This window comes from Tupaia chinensis, unplaced genomic scaffold (assembly GCF_000334495.1).
Source record: "Tupaia chinensis unplaced genomic scaffold, TupChi_1.0 Scaffold138812_1, whole genome shotgun sequence".
Classification (NCBI taxonomy): Eukaryota; Metazoa; Chordata; class Mammalia; order Scandentia; family Tupaiidae; genus Tupaia; species Tupaia belangeri.
This window is the reverse complement of record NW_006198705.1, coordinates 1,592,236-1,609,920: the sequence shown is the minus strand read 5'-3', so window position 1 is coordinate 1,609,920 and position 17,685 is coordinate 1,592,236. Positions and strand designations below refer to the sequence as shown.

The 17,685-nt window shown below is 46.4% G+C and overlaps 2 long non-coding RNA genes across 2 annotated transcripts in view; both read left to right on the top strand.

Moving 5' to 3' along the window:
• LOC102469248 (uncharacterized) overlaps window positions 1–17,685 on the top strand; it is a 53,735-nt gene that overhangs the window by 7,765 nt on the left and 28,285 nt on the right. The gene's annotated exons all lie outside the window — the stretch shown is intronic.
• LOC114004589 (uncharacterized) lies at window positions 887–13,188 on the top strand. The gene is made up of 2 exons (XR_003546707.1): window positions 887–1,183; window positions 12,931–13,188. It is a non-coding gene; the product is annotated as an uncharacterized LOC114004589 (long non-coding RNA).

Below are 17,685 nucleotides of genomic sequence, written 5' to 3'. Positions count from 1 at the left end.
ACGTGCGCTCCATGGCAAACGCCCCCCCCCCCCCCCCCAAAATCATGAATTTCAAGAACATTTTGGTTCCAAATAAAATTATACTTTAATTGCATTTTCCATGAACTTTTTGAAGCTCCCTCTTTTAAAAACTTTTTTTTAATGGTTGCTGCACACATGTGCAGAGAGACAGAGAGAGAGGGAGAGACGGTGGGAGGGAAAGTGAAAAATCACCCCTCAGGGGAGATAGCCACGCTGCAATCCTTTCTCCTCCATTCTTCTTGTGGAATTTTGGACATGCACGCACACATGCCCAGTGTGATTTTCAAGCCACCAGGTCCAGGATTTGAACTGCGATTGGCCATGTGGAAGCCTACTGCCTTAACCACCACAGCACCTGCTGGCCCCATTGAAGTTCCCTCTTATTCTTCAAGGTCAAGGCATGCTGACTGTGGGAAAAATGCACTCTGAGCAGAGCTAAGATGTGAGCCTACTGGAGGGGCCTCTATGTCCCTTGGGACTTCCTTTCCTGTATCCATAAATTTAAAGTGACAGCAGCACTGTTCTCGCAGGACAACGTGTGAGATATGCAGATTCTCAGACCCTCCAGTGACCGTCATGAGGCCCTGGGGAGATGGTGTGCACTTTGGGTTTGAGAAGCACTGGGTTGGGTCATTTCTCAGGCACTTTCCAACGGAAATTTTCTGTCTTAAAAAGCTTGAGGTTGGAGTAATGCCCGACTGGCCGGAAGCTGAAAACACATATCTCTGGGTATGGTGCTTCCCCCAGATGGCCACGGTTGCCCTGCATTCTCCAGTGCTATTTCGAGAGCTTTTTCTCCTGCTGAGTCATCAGAGGAAACAAGCCAGCTGCATCCTGGGAGGTCAGACAGACTAGGAGAGGGTTGGGGACCTCTGGACACATCGGGGAGCCTCACACACAATAGCCTTTCTACCCAGATGGGCCATTCATATGACCCTGGGGTCGGGCCTGTTACACAGGAGAGATCGATGCTTCCTCCCATGCATCTGGTTTCTGGAGTTGCCAAATAACAGGAGAGGAGCAGGGGGCTACTTGTCTTCACTCCACCCACGTGGGCACTGCAGCAAATAGAGTCTCACATCGAAGGAGGTGTGGCAAAGAGGACTCGGAGCGGGAGGCAGTAGGTCTGGGGCTGATCCTACCACCGAGAGTGTGACTTTAGGTAAGTCCTAGGACTCTCTGGGCTGTTTCAGCACCTATAAAATGCTCCAACAGGGACCAGCAGGTGGCATGGTAGTTAAGGTGCTGGACACTCCCACATGGCCAATGGTGGTTCGAGTCCTGGACCGCGTGGCTTGCTTTCTTAATTCCCCTCTTTCTCTCTCTCTCTGTGTGTGTCTCTTCTGGTCTAATGAAAAGAAAATGAATGAACAAATAAAAATAAATAAATAATTAAAAATTAATTAAGTAATTAAATGCTCCAACCATCTCCAGGTCTCTGTTCCCATACACTATGGATGGTGGAGTGGAGCAAACCGTTCACTTACTCGTCTGTTGTAATTCAATTTTTTAAAAATAGTAATATAGTTATCGTACAAAATCCAATTTTTCTTTTAGTCTGGCCATAGGGCACATATGCTTGCAAGAGAGAGAGAGAGAGAGAAATCATCCCCTCGCCCCCCAAGGGGATGGCCGTACTGCAATCCCTTCTTCTCCATTCTCTTCTTGGGAGTTTGGGTGTACACACACATGCACTTGATGTATTTCTCAAGCTGCTGGTCCAGGACTCAAACTGTGCAATTGGTCTCGTGGGGTCCAGTCGCCTTGAACTCTGTGCCCACAAAATCCAAACTTTAAAAAGTGAACTGTATTATTCCCACCCTTTTGCCCCTCCATCCTAGTTCTTCTGTATCTTTCCATACAAGTATAACCAAGTGCGAAGACATACATGCTATTTCCCTCTTTCTTCTTCTTTTAAGTTTGTTTCTTTATTTAATTCTTTCATGTGAGAAGGGTGGCACTCCCACCAGGGCCCCAAGGCCATGATCATCCCAGCCTCACCAACCCCGGATCGTGGGCACATGTGTGACGAGTATACTCAGATAGGAGGTCCCCAGATAGGAGCCAGGAAACGTACCAGGTGCTACTGCCCAGTCCTGATACTTTTATTTAAATAAGCACATCTCACGGGTGTGAGAGTTGGTTCAGCCACTCTCCAGTCCTTCAGGGAGTGGCTACATCCTAACCCCTGCCCAGCGTGTGCTTCTCACCTCTCCTTCGAAAGTCCTTCTCTGGGGACCAGCAGTTAGTGTAATGGCTATGTCGCTGGACTCCCACATAGTCAACCACGGTTAGAGTCCCGGACCCGGTGGCTTAAACTCAGCCAGGCGCGTGTGCGTGCGTGCCCAAGATCCCGAGAGGAGAATGGAGGAGAAGGCATTGCAGCGTGGCCATCTTCCCTGAGGGATGATTTCTCGCTTTCTGTCTCTCTGTCTCTCTCTGTCTGTCTGGTGAGCGCACGTGCCCTATAGTAAAAACCTCTCCAAAAAAAAGTCCTCCTCTGGGATAAATTGCTGGTTTCCCTAAGCCTTACTGGGTAGAGGGGAAGAACTAGCATTTTATAGTTAAAGAGAAATGAAACTATTTTGTTTCAATGGTCACTTTTCAGCTGCACCTACAGAGAGGGCTTCGTTGGTTAGGGAAGAAAAGCACAGAACTGGAAACGCCAAGGTAAATTTCATCCAGAGCCTGAGGCCCACAGGGAGTCCACGCTGCCCTCCACTGAATAACTGTATGTTCAGAGAAGACTCAAAACCATTTTATCCAAAGTCTCATTTCAAATAAAGGGACCAGCAGATGGCATAATGGTTACATTGCTGGACTCCCACATGGCCTATTGTGGTTCGAGTCCCAAACTGCAGGCTTTGAAATCATGCCAGGCTCATGTGTGTGTGTGCCCAGATCCCAAGAGGCGAATAGAGAATGGATTGTAGCATGGCCATCTCCCCTGGGGGGGGGGTGATTTCTCACTTTCTGTCTCTCTGTGTCTATTCAGCAAGCACATGCACCTTAAATCTCTCTCTCTCAAAAAAAATGTATTCAAGGCAAGGTGGTGGTGCAGCAGTAACACAACTGAACCCACATGGAAAGGCCCTAGGTTCATATCCCAGGAGCTCCCTGAGTATGTGTGTGTGCTCATGATCTGAACTGGTTGACTCTGGGGTGGACCACAGTGTGAAGACCTGTTGAGGGTGTAACTCTCTCTTAGAAAAAAAAATTTTTATAATATAAAATATGTATTCAAAGAGGGGAGAATTTTTGAATTATAAAAATGTAAAAATGTGTATTATGTGCTTCCACACGTAACCTCCCCCTGAGGGGGCCTAAAGCTCCACTTTTACAGGGAAGAGGTGGGGTGGTGCTGGGAAGTGCCTTGGTTGGGTGGTTTTAGGGGTGATGAAGCAAGGAGACAAGGGGAAGAACACTTTTCTTTTTTTGAGAGGTTTATTTTTTTTTGCTTTATGGCATGTGCGCTCGCCAGAAAGACAGAGAGAGACAGAGAGACAGAAAGCAAGAAATCACCCCCCCCCAGGGGGGATAGCCATGCCTCAATCCCTTCTCCTCCATTCTCCTCTTGGGATCTTGAAGATGCACGCACATGCGCCCAGTGTGAGTTTAAGCCACCGGGTCCGGGACTTGAACCACGGTCAACTACATGGGAGTCCAGCGACATAGCCATTACGCCAACTGCTGGTCCCAAGAACACCTTAATATCTATGTTCTACTATGCAACACAGGCTTTCATGGCTAGCCACACAAAAGTCTTGATGACTGAATTTCATTGGGTTGTGAAGTGGACCTAATAATTTTGAATTTGTGTCTTGTTTGTTTACCCTGTTGGTGACTCCGTGCCAATGTTACTCTAAGTAATACTTCTCATGGAAGAGATAGATGCAGGGCTATGACTCCAGTCAGTCTGACTGCAGTTTGTGCTCCTGGCTGCTAGGGCAGCCTGCCCACTGGTGAGCACATTTCATGTTAGGGGCCTGTGGTCTGTGAGTTATGGGGAGGGCATGGAGTGCAGGAGTGGGAGAGAGGACAGATCTCCCATTAGTGGGCTGCCAATCATTTTTTTTGGAGAGGTTCTTGCTAGAGGTTGTGTGTGCTCGCCAGAAAGACAGAGAGAGACAGAGAGATAGAAAGTGAGAAATCATGCCTGGGGTGATGGCCACACCGCAATCCCTTCTCCTCCATTCTCCTCTAGGGATCCTGGGCACACATGCACACGCGCCTGGTGTGAGTTTAAGCCACTGAGTTGGGACTTGAACCACGGTTGACTATATGGGAGTCCAACGACATAGCCATTATGCCAAGTGCTGGTCCCTGGGCTGCCAACCTTGAGGGGACAAGTGCTCTGGATGGGGTCAGGTCAGTACTAAGAGAAGAGGGGTTTCAGCTCCATCTGCTGTCTCCAGCCCATGACTCAGAGGAGGCTCCCTGATGGCAATGGACTGAAAGTTTGTGCACACACTCTCCCGCCCCGCCCTGCTATCGTATATTGAAATCCTGACCCCAGTAGAATGGTATTAGGAAGTGGGGACTTTGCGAGGTAACGAGGAGGATGGTGCCCCCAGGAGAGGCTAAAGACACCAGACTTCTCCCTTCCGTCATGTGAAGACACAGCAAAGGAGCTGTCTGAGAGCCAGGAAGCAGGCCTGCACCAGACACCGAGTCTGCTGGTGCCTGGATCTTGGACTCCAAGGTTCCAGAACTATGAGCAATAGATTCATGTTGCTGAGAGCAGAATAAACACCAGCCGGGGGAGCTCACACCACAATAGGAAGCAGAGGGTCACACGGTAGAAAAGAGGGACAGGGTCTGCCAAGTCTCCTGCTGCTCCATATCATGCATGGAGAGTCCTGAAGCTCCCACCTGCTCTGAGGAACCCAGATGTAGCCAAACGGAGGGCAGCCTGCATGGTGATGATGGTGGTGTGAGCTAGCTACCGGGGCTGCCATGTGCACAGCCTCAGCTGGGGGCCACGTGGAGGCCACAGCAGCACCAGCAGGGCTGGTGTCTTAATCCATTTGTGCTGCTACAATAAAGTACCTGAGACTGGGTAATGTACAAAGAACAGTTCTGGAGGCTGGGAAGCCCACAGTCAAGGTCCTGGCATCTGCTGAGGCCTTCTCGCTGCAACTTCACATGGGGGAACGTGCAAGGGCAAGAGAGTGGACCCACTCCTAGAAAGCCCTTATCAGCCTTAATTCATTCAGGGGTGGGTGGTGAAGTCCTCATGACCTGAACACCTCCCCAAAGACCCCACCTCCCAACACTGTGGCCTTGGGAATTCAGTTACACATAAGTTTAGGGGACACATTCAGACCATGACAGCTAGGGACAAAGTCTCGTGCTCCCTAGAGTGTGGCAGAGAGAGCAGCTGACAAGTTGAGCCACAGCAAGAGGCTGGAGCACATGCAGGGACCAAGAGTGGCAGCATCCACCCTCAGGCAGGCAGGCCTGAGAGAGTGTTAGACCTGGGGAGGAGGCAGAGACACCAGGACCCAGTGGGTGACACAGCACAGGCAAAGGAGGCCCCACCAGATCTTGCAAAAGCTGCAGGGGCGCAGGACAAGCCCCAGGCAAACAAGGTATCCATCCTGTCATCTCAGATGGGAGCAAACTTCATGGGACTGAGGTCTTGAGTGCAAGAAACAAGGCAAGATGCTGTCACTTCAAGGCCTGGTTTTGTTTTTATTTTAAGAGGTTTTTGCTATAGGGTGCATGCGTTCGCCAGAAAGACAGAGAGACAGAGAGACAGAAAGCAAGAAATCACTCCCCAGGGAAGATGGCCATGCCACAATCCCTTCTCCTCCATTCTCCTCTTGGGATCTTGGGCATGCACGCACATGCACCTGGCATGAGTTTAAGTCTCCAGGTCCAGGACTCGAATCGTGGTCAACTACATGGGAGTCCAGTGACATAGCCATTATGCTAACTGCTGGTCCCAGGGCCAAGGTTTTAAAGGGGACCAGAAACAGGAACAGGGTTGACTATTACTAAAGTAAGGAGCTCCTGGCCCAGAACTCCTGAATACCCCCAACCCGAGGTCAGGACCTCAGTTTTAGAGCCTGAGGGAAGGTTGAGGGAGGCCGTGCCTGAGGGGAACCTGCTTTATCTTCCACCATCCCATGGCCACATGTAGGTAGAGCCGCCTGCCGCAGGGAGCCCAGCTGTAGCCTTGACTACGTGGTCTTGCGGAATGCTCAGAATCACTGGGGAGCAGGTGAGTCTCTGTGATGGGTGGATGGCCCAGGTGAAGGCCATGTGCCTCCAGTCACCTGTAGAACTTGGACAAAGAAGAAGCTCCCATATGGTGCCACAGGGAAGCCCCGAGCTCCTTCTGGGATTGGAGAAGATTCCCTGCGCTCACCATCTCCCTGTGGAGCCACTGCTCTGCACACCGACACTTTTCCATAGACTCGCACTACAGTCAACGAAGCCAATGGTTTCTCTCTGCGGCTCCCCAGAGAGTCACCCCCAGCTGCGGCGTTCTCCCTGCTGAGTCACCAGTGGTCAGGCTCCAGCCTGTCATATCTGGAGCCCCCAGGAGTCCCCTGGAAAATCACCTGCCAACCACTCTGGCTCCACAGGTGACGAAGTCACAAGTTGAGAATTTGGCAAAAACAAACAAGCTCCATAGTGAGTAACTATGGACCCGCACATACGTGCGCCCATGCACGCACGCACACGAAGGCACTCCACATCCTTTTCGGGCAGTGCCACCTAATAACTGGCTGAACGGACATGGACCCCTCCCCTGTCCACGCAGCTGCCTTCCTGCCAGAGTCAAGTGGGCTGCCCCTCTGCTCAGCCAACCCTGCAGCAGGCTCGGTTCCCTTTCCACATCGTTGAATGATTTGTCCTTTGGAGTTGTGTTTTGGCTTTGCAGCAATACATTCTCAAAACACCACGCGACCTCCTTGGTACGAAGCTCTGTTTTGAGGTCTCTGCTCACGGACAATCTTCCCACTCATGGGGTCTCAGCTGAAAGAGCTCAAGGAGGGGCCTGGCTCTTCTATCATCATAGAGAAGACCGTGCCCCAGATGAGAGAAATGACAGTTCTTTGGAAATGACAGCTCACTCTTTTTTTTTTTTTTTTTAGTTGTCAGAGGGCGTGTGTACTTACCAGAGAGAAACAAGGGGTGGGAAGGAAAATGAGAAAGCACCTCCCAGTGAGGCTTGGTCACATCCCTTCTCTTCCATTTCTTAATCCTTTCAGGATTCTGAGCATGCATGCATAGAGCATGTTTTGTTTTGTTTTGTTTTTGAGAGGTTTTTGCTATAGGGCATGCGTACTTGCTAGGAAGACAGAGACAGAGAGACAGAAAGCGAGAAATCACCCCCCCCCCCAGGGGGATGGCCATACTGCAATCTCTTCTCCTCTATTCTCCTCTTGGGATCCTGGGCATGCATGCACGCGCGTCTGGCGTTGAGTTCAAGCCACCGGGTCCAGGACTGGAACCAAGGTCAACTACATGGGATTCCAGCAACATAGCCATTACACCAACTGCTGGTCCCTAGAGCATGTTTTTTAAGCTACTGGGGCTGGGGTTCAAATTGTGGTTGACTGTGTAAGAGCCAGCTCCATCAACCCCTAGGCAACAGGGCCTGCCCACCTGCTCATACTTCCTAACGCAGGAAAATAACATGCCCTTAAACTGGCCCGACGACTAAGGTCTTATTCTTCGCTCACTCGTGTAAAACACTTCACCATTTTGGGAATCCCTGGCCAGGTCTCACTTGCTACTGGCTGCATTTGCCATCAGTTTCTTCCTGCCTCCACCCTCCTCACCGCCCCCCCCCTCCCAGACCATTCTCTTCCCTTTTGAGATGCTCATTTCTTTTACTGATAACTTTAGAAGGTGCTAACATTTCCAGACTTTTTTCTTTTTCTTCTTCTGTTTTTAAAATCCCTTCTCCTCCATTCTTCTCTCAGGATTTTGGGGACACAAGCACATGTGCCCGTTGTGTTTCTCAAGCACTGGGTGGGTCTGAGACTTAACCTGTGTAGTTGGCCATGTTGAATTCAGCTTCCTTAACTACCACACCCCTGGCTGGTCCCTACACTTTACTATTTTTTTAAAAAGCCTGAGTAATTCTTATTTCAACATTTTGGCAAATGTGAAGGGTATTCTTTTCTCTCTCTCTCTTTTTTTTTTTAAGTTTATTTACTTCTTCCATGAGAGAGAATGACCAAGAGAGAAGAGAGAGAAAAACAGGCAACTCTAACAGAATCTGACGATCCTAGCTCAGCCAGTCAAGGAATGGGGGCATCTGCATGGCTGGCTATACAGGGAGACGTCAGGGCATGAACCAGGGACCTCCCCATGTGGCCTCAGCATCGCAGAGGATCGCATTACCACTGCGCCACTGGGGCTGGTCTACAGATACACTTTGTGGTAACTTCTTCTCTTTCAAAGGAGCTGATCTCACAAAGAGATATCCTAGTGCAAAAGAAGTTAAAAAAAAAAGTTACAGAAGAGTGTCCTTGCAGAAACAATGGGACACATGGAGGAGGTGAGGGAGGAAGTGCTGGCTATGCAGGGAACGCGAAGGCCAAGAGAAAGGCCTATGGAGTCCAAGCTTCCACTATTTCAAACATGGCGAGTGGATGGAGGCCAGAGGTTGACTTTGGTTCAAAGTTTGTTAGGGAATAATTGTTAGGAATTCAGACATCTTTTTATTTTTCTTTCTTTCTTTTTTGGATAAACAGTCATTTAAATGAAGAATTAACTTTTCAAACAAATGTACAAAAAAATGTATCTAGGCCATCCGCGGTGGCACAGTGGTGACACAATACTCCACCATGCAAACGTTGTGTGAGGAGATAGGTCCTGGGTTTACATGTCTCCTTGTACATGCTAAGTCCATGCATGTTTATCCATGATCCTGACTGGATAGAGGTAGGAAGAACATACTGGGGTTCTCGCTCTCTCTCTCATGGAAAGAATAAATAAATAAACTTAAAATGTATGCAATTTTTTTTTTTTTTTACTAATGAAATCCTTTTTTACTACTTAATTACTCCCTATATCAAGTAAGGCTTTAATTGCTATCTGCCTCAGTTTCCTCATCTGTCAAATATGGGTGGTGATGTAATCTGTCTCATAGAGTTATTAGATTGATGTATGTAAACTATTTAGAACAGTGGTGAGCACATAATTAGAATTATATTTATTGTTATTGTTTGTATTATCTACCCAAACTATAATATGCCTCTCTGCCCCTGGAGCCTGCTGCGTCTAAGTGTGGGGGGATGTTCGGAAGTCTCAATGGTGCGGGATTCCCTCAAGAGGTTGAGGGCCAAGAGCCATTTGTCACCATGTCCCTAGGGTAGAGGCCGCTGAACTCCCAGGGGAGGTCAGTCTATAACTGTAGAAAAAGACGATGCACAATGGAGGGTGAGCTGGAGTTCACAGGGAGTGAGCACAGATGCACCGGGGAGCATGTGGGGGCACCTGGAAGGGGCCGTGAGAAGTGGAGCTGTCTCCTACACATGGTGTCTGGGGTTCATTCCATCTTTACTTTAGACACCCTGAGGTTAAAGGCCTTCCCGCATGGTGGGAAAGTTCTTTCTATACGTTGAACTTTGCTGTAGTCAGACTTACCCAAGAGCAACTAAGAATTCCTAGGAATAAAGGCAATGCCTTCAAGATCCCCCAAGTCTCTTTTATGGCACTAACTTCCCCTCCCTATGGCTCTTGGGGAAAGTTTATTTATCTCTTTATTTCTTTTTCTTTACTTCCTCCCTTCTTTCTTCTCTCCTTTCCTTCCTTTCTCTCTCTCTCTTTCTTTTATCTTCTGAGAGATAGAGAGAAAAAGAGAGAGAGACAACAGCCCTCAACGTGCCATGATCCTCAGCCTATCTGCCCAGCCAGGATCACCGGCACGTGTGCACACAGGGTGTATACAGGTTGACCCAGGAATCAAACCCTGATCTTCCATATGGCTTCCAGCATTGCAGAGCACTGCACTCTGCGGCACACCACAGCTAGTCCTACCTTCTAAGTTAAAGAGCGTGGAGAAGACAGGCAGAAAAAGGGAGATCGTCTCTGAGGAGGTGTGCATGGGGAGGTAGAAGACACGGCATGGCCTTTGGCTCCAACACTCAGGTGTGGCCCCCTGAGCCTCCTCATCTCACCCCAGCTCCTGTCTTCATAATTGTTGTCTTATTTTCACAGATAGTTTTCCTTGGGCTCTCTCTGACTCGGCGCCCAGGGCTTTACAATTTTACCTCATGTCCTCTTCCCTCTTCTCTTGGTATGTTTACAAAGAGAGCATTATATATTGGGTCATCGAGAAAGTCATGAGGTATCTCTGTGGTTTTCTATGCAAAAATATGTCGTGACTTTTCTGATGGCCTAATAATTGTTTCTATATATATGCATAAGTGATCTGAGTCATACTGTGCACTCCTCACAAATACACACAAACACACACACTTCCACTCTATAATCTGCATACATGGCCGCAATGCACGCTCATAAACATGATCTCCGCAACATCCCGGAAATGGAGTTGGCTTTGAGTAGTAGAGAGAAGGTAAGGCCTCTGAAGTTAGAATGTTCCTCAGCCCTCTCCCCAGGACTTCTTCCTTCACCTGACAAGGATTCGCTGAGCACCTGCTGTGTGCCAGGCATACTTGGAGCGCTAACACCATGGTGAACAGACAGGCACAGCCTCCCACTTCACAGAATGTGGCATCATTCCAGATGAAGTGGCACTGTTTAAAATGACACAACGTGGCGGGAGGCCCATGCTTTGCATCTGCTCCCATCACTATTGGTTTTTATTTGCTGCAAGTGTTAACAAAAATCAGTGATCTCTCTCTCTCTCTCTCTCTCTCTTTCTTTTATCTTCTGAGAGATAGAGAGAAAAAGAGAGAGAGACAACAGCCCTCAACGTGCCATGATCCTCAGCCTATCTGCCCAGCCAGGATCACCGGCACGTGTGCACACAGGGTGTATACAGGTTGACCCAGGAATCAAACCCTGATCTTCCATATGGCTTCCAGCATTGCAGAGCACTGCACTCTGCGGCACACCACAGCTAGTCCTACCTTCTAAGTTAAAGAGCGTGGAGAAGACAGGCAGAAAAAGGGAGATCGTCTCTGAGGAGGTGTGCATGGGGAGGTAGAAGACACGGCATGGCCTTTGGCTCCAACACTCAGGTGTGGCCCCCTGAGCCTCCTCATCTCACCCCAGCTCCTGTCTTCATAATTGTTGTCTTATTTTCACAGATAGTTTTCCTTGGGCTCTCTCTGACTCGGCGCCCAGGGCTTTACAATTTTACCTCATGTCCTCTTCCCTCTTCTCTTGGTATGTTTACAAAGAGAGCATTATATATTGGGTCATCGAGAAAGTCATGAGGTATCTCTGTGGTTTTCTATGCAAAAATATGTCGTGACTTTTCTGATGGCCTAATAATTGTTTCTATATATATATGCATAAGTGATCTGAGTCATACTGTGCACTCCTCACAAATACACACAAACACACACACTTCCACTCTATAATCTGCATACATGGCCGCAATGCACGCTCATAAACATGATCTCCGCAACATCCCGGAAATGGAGTTGGCTTTGAGTAGTAGAGAGAAGGTAAGGCCTCTGAAGTTAGAATGTTCCTCAGCCCTCTCCCCAGGACTTCTTCCTTCACCTGACAAGGATTCGCTGAGCACCTGCTGTGTGCCAGGCATACTTGGAGCGCTAACACCATGGTGAACAGACAGGCACAGCCTCCCACTTCACAGAATGTGGCATCATTCCAGATGAAGTGGCACTGTTTAAAATGACACAACGTGGCGGGAGGCCCATGCTTTGCATCTGCTCCCATCACTATTGGTTTTTATTTGCTGCAAGTGTTAACAAAAATCAGTGATTAATTTATTTTTGGAGAGGTTTTTGTTTTGTTTTGTTTCTGTTTGTGTGTGTGTGTGTGTGTGTGTGTGTGTATTTGCTATATGGTGTGTGCGCTTGCCAGAAAGAGAGAGACAGAGAAACAGAAAGTGAAAAATCACCCCTCAGGGAGATAGCCACGCCGCAATCCCTTCTCCTCCATTCTCCTCTCAGGATCTTGGGCACGCACGCAAACGCGCCCAGTGTGAGTTTAAGCCACCGGGTCTCGAACCCCGGTCAGCTTCATGAGAGTTCAGTGACATAGTTGTTACGTTAACTGCTGATCCCATCAGTGATTAATATTCACAGTTTAAAGTAGATGCTCCTCATTTCTGGTTCCACTTGGCTTTCACCCATCCCCTCAAGTAAAACTGTACAACCATTTATCATCATGGTAATGACTCAGATGTGTAAGTTGGGGTAAGGCCAGGATGAAATTAAGTGGGAGATCTGTTAGGGCTCCAGATAGATGGGTCGAAGTCCTAACTAATACGAGATGGTTCCTTTCGGATCAGGGTTTCTCAGCCTTGGAAGAGCTAATGTTTTGGACTGCCTCCTTTTGTGTTCTGCACTTTGCAGGATGCCGAACGGTATTCCTGGCTCTCCCCACTAGCAAGCCAGGAGCACCACAACTACCCCCAATCAATAATGAACAGCCCAAAATATCTTTTGATATCACAACTTGCCCTCTGGGGGAAAAATTACCTCCACCTGAGAACCAACGAGGGATACAATCGGTGAGGGGATCTACATTGAATATGTGTTTTATAATCCAGTTTCTTGGCTATGAATAGTAATTGTGAAAAGCTGGCTTAACCAGGAAAAAGAAAGCCAAGTCGTTGTTATGGGTAAATTGTGTCTTTCAAAAAAGGTAAGTGAAAACCTAATCCCTGGTACCTAGGAATGCGACCTTGTTTGGAAACAGGGTCTTGGACTATGTCATCAAGTTAGATGAGGTTGTGCTGGAGTAGGTTGGGCGTATCTAGTATGGCTGACATTCTTGCAGGGAATCAAGAGGCACAGAGGCAGACACAGAGAGGGAAGACAGCCACATGAAGACAGAGGCAGAGATCAGAGTGGTGAAGCTGGAGGCCAAGGAGTGCTGAGGACTGCCAGCAACCTCCAGAAGGCGGGACACAGACACGGTGCAGGTCCTCCTCTGTGGCTCTCTGAAGATGCACAGCCCCGCTAACACCTTGATTTCAGATTTCAGACTTCTGGCCTCAAGGACTACGAGAGAATAAATTTCTGTTGTTTCAAGGCACCCGAGTTGGTAGTAATTTGTCCCAGCAGCCACAGGAAATGAATCCAGACGTCTGGGAAGAACCAGCCCTACATGCAAACAGCTCACCTGGGGGCTGATACTTGGTCATTGAAAACTCTCAGGTTACTCATCCCAGGTGGAGACTGTGCAAATGAGGCCATGCCCTATAATTCACAGCCAAGACATGCAGTTCTGCAGAAGCAGAGTTCACGTCCTGGAGCTGAGTGTACTGAGAACGTGGTAGCATGTTCAAAAATGTCTCTACCCCCTTTCCTACCATGCCAAGGATAAGTGTGTTGTAGTTGGGTAAATAAACAATATCCCATCTACATATAAATAAAACATATACATATGGGCATGCGTTCAAGTATGATGCTGTGTTACTGACATATTAGCAAAGGACATATACAAATGTCTCACTTACATAAAAATAAAACATATATATATATATATATATATATAGAGAGAGAGAGAGAGAGAGAGAGAGACATGTGTTTAAGCTTGATACTATAGGATTGAAATATTTGTTAGTAAATAAACAAATATCTCATTTACATATAAATAAAACATATATATAGAGAGATGTGTTTAAGTATAATACTACAATAGTGACATATTTGTTAGTAAATAAACACATGTCTCATTTACATGTAAATAATAGATATGTGTGTTTAAGTATGATGCTATAGTGCTGACATATTTATTAGTAAATAAACAAATATCTCATTTACATACAAATAAAACACACAGAGACATATATATATGTATATAGAGAGAGTTGTTTAAGTATAATGCTATAGTACTGACATATTTGTTAGTAAATAAATGTCTCATTTACGTTTAAATTATATATATATGTATATTTACGTATGATACGATGGTGCTGACACATTTGTTAATAAGTAAACAAATATCTCACTTACATATAAATTATGTGTGTGTGTGTGTGTGTGTGTGTGTGTGTATAGAGAGAGAGAGACTATGATGCTATAAGACTGACATGTTAGCCAAGCAGGTAAAGGAGACCAGAACCAGAATCTGCCTCCCCAAAATATAACTGTGGGAGACCAGAATATGCCTCCAGAAAATATGGCCCGCTGATTATTTGGAGAAATAGCAGACAGAGGAGATCTGAAAACAGAGTCGAAGTTATCCTTTTGTTAGGGAAATCTCCACATGCAGGGGTGCCTCCCTCTGTGTCAGGAAGAGAAAGATGACTAAACGATTAGAGACTCACGTATGGTCTTAAATCGTCATCACACACCTCATCTTCCTTTCCTGTGCTTTTCCTGGTCACACCCATAACTAGCCTCTTCCTGCACCTCTCTTTTTTATTTTTTATTTAAGTTATCTATTTCTTTCATGAATGAGAGAGAGAAATAGACAGATGGGCAGCACTCCAATAGTGATCCTTTGCAGTGATGCACCCCTAGCCTGAACTAGCCCCAGATCACAGCCATGCACATGTGTGGGGTACCCAGAGCAGCCTCTGGATGTGAAGCTGGAACCTTCCCATGTGGGTAAACCACACAGAGTGTCAAGTTCCACCGCCGCACCACTGTCCAGCTCATCCCCACACCCTTCCTTGTTTCAACTTGTCGATAGAAATAACCAACTCTGAAGAAACAATAATTAATGCAGTTTATTACTAAGCACGAGATTGAGTGACCTGACCTGGAGAAAGACAGAAATGCTTCTTGGGGAGTGGAGATACAGTGGTTCCTTTTATATATCAATAATTTTGAGAACTGGGGCATTGTCCATTGGCATAAAGAGTCTTTCACATCTGGCCCCAAAAAGTGGTGGTTCCTTTTATATATCAATAATTTTGAGAGCTGGGGCATAGTCCATTGGCATAAGGAGTCTTTCACATCTGGCCCCAAACAGCCAGACATCTGAAGAGAGGCTTTTAGGTTGGAGGTGAGTTTGACGTGCTTAGTAATTGGTTAAATTGGTTAGTAATTGTTTAATTCTTTGTAATTGGTTAAAAAAAGAAAAAAAACCTCTCAAGTCTCTGTTGCTGAAAGAAATAAGCAAAAGGATGTCTGTACTTTACGTTAAGAGACTAGAAGGTTTTTCATGCATCATAAAATTACTGTGCCTGGGACAGGATGCAGCACCCCACTGTCAATGGACCTAAACGATCTGTTAATGTTTGTAGACATGACTCTCCCAGGCTTCCTGGAAACAACCTGGGAATAGGAAAAAGCAGTCAGAATTAATGTCCTCAAAGGATCAGCAGATGGCGTAATGTTTATGTTGCTGGATTCCCACGTAGTGGACCATGGTTTGTAGTCCTGGAGCTGGTGGCTTACACTCAAGCTGGGCGCATGTGCGAGCACGCCCAAGATCTAGAGAGGAGAATGGAGGACAAGGGATTATGGCATGGCCATTCCCTCTGGGGGTGTGTGATTTCTTGCTTTCTGTCTTTCTGTCTCTCTCTCTCTTTCTGGTGAGTGCATGCACCCTATAACAAAAAACTCTCAAAAAAAAAAAAAAGAATTATGTCATTAAACTGAAGATGGTATTTAAACCTGAACCTAAACCACCTTTTCTCATTTTTTTAAGATTATTTTTATTCATGAAAGAGGGCACATACACACACACAGAGATGAACTTGACAGAAAGGTGAACCTTGACAGGGTGTTTTCACACTACAATCTCCTTTCGCTGGCCCTTAGCTTGTCAGGATCTTGGGCATGTGTACAGCATCGAGGATGTTTTCAAGCTGACCAGATCAGCAAGTTCAGCTGATCTGAGCTTGCAGTTGGCCATGTGACTTCCAGCACTGCGGTTTGGTTGGCTACCACCAGGGTGTTGCCTAAATCATCTCTTTGAGATTCACTCATACTCCTGGGTATCTTCCTTGTATATATAATTATACACGCTAATGAATTGGTATTTGTCTTCTTTATCTGTCTTGTGTTCTGGAATCTGGTCTGACTAAGAACTCAGAAGGGTAGAGAGAAAATTAATATGTTTGTCCTCTACAGAGCAAATGCGTGGAACTTCTCTATGGACTTGAGGATTGTTCTTCAACGTGGTTTTACTATGAACCCACTGTCTTGTGAGGCTGTGCCCTCAGTCTGTTGATTACTCAGTGTGATCTTGAAGCCCTTTGCTTTTGTAGTGTGTTTGGAAGCAGATTATAAAACTTTTCAGAAGTTCAGTCATATTGATATGGAATTTCTGGGGTGATCAGGCCCAAGACCTGTGCTGGATTCTGGGCCATGAGATGACTAGGTTCTTGTCTTAGGCTAGTGAAGACATAGAGGTACCAACAAATGAAAGAGCACTAAAAGCAGAGTTTATTATACAAAAGATAAGAGACAAAGTACCCAAACAGGCAGGGAGGGGCCCCAAGGTGGGTTGTCACAGGGTGCCAAAATGTCCTAGTTATATACAGCCTTGCTCAAGAATGTCTGTTCACCAACATTTCTTGGGAGAATTTTATCAGCATCGGCCTTAGACTTTGTTCCATGAAGCCTAGGACCTTGGGTTAACCTTTACTTCCTAAAGGGAGTGTTAGGGCAGGTGGCTCTTTGTTATTTTTAACTAGTTTTTATAAAATTTAACCCAGTGGCAAGGAGTCAAATACCAACCAAGGCAGGTAAGGGGATGTGGAATGTGTATTTACCTGGCTGTAGAAAGAACAACCTACTACAACTCCATTTTGAAATTAACCACAGTGACTCCATGTTGAGATCCTCACCCTATCGACCTAAAAACGGGCTCTAACTCCTATGTCAAGATTCCTTGCATAACATTTCGAGACCAGCAGTTGGCATAATGGCTCAAAATAGATTTTAAAAAATGGCCCGTGTAATCCCAATTCTATTATAAGGATGATACAAGGATATACTTCTACATTATGGGTGATTCTAATGTTTTTCTTTGGGGCCCTTTTTATTTTTTCATTTTGTTTTCATTTCCTACAATGGATATATATTCTTTTGCAAATAAAAGGTCTATTCATGGGACCAACAGTTGGTGTAATGGCTATGTTGCTGGACTCCTATGTAGTCAACTGCAGTTTGAGTCCCAGACCCAGTGGCTTAAACTAATGCCGGATGTGTGTGTGTGCATATCCAAGATCTTAAGAGGAGAATGGAGGAGAAGGGATTGTGGTGTAGCCGTCCCCCCAGTAGGTGATTTCTCACTTTCTGTCTCTCTTTCTCTGTCTTTCTGGTGAGTGTGTGCGCCCTATAGCAAAAACCTCTCCAAAAAAAAAAAAAAAAAGGTTCATTCATAAATATTTTTAAATCAACCCATGTTCAGGGTGCAGTTCAATGGGTTGTGACAAACGTATACGGTACTGTAGCTTCTACCACAATCAAGACGTAAAGGGCTGGCCCCATAGCACAGTGATTAAGCCCTGTGTAGGGAGCTAGATCCCTCATGGCCAATAGCAGTTTAAGTCCCAGCCCTAGAGACTTGCAAAACACGCCAGGTGCATACCCCAATCCTGACGGGTAGGAGAAAAGAAGGAAAAATAGG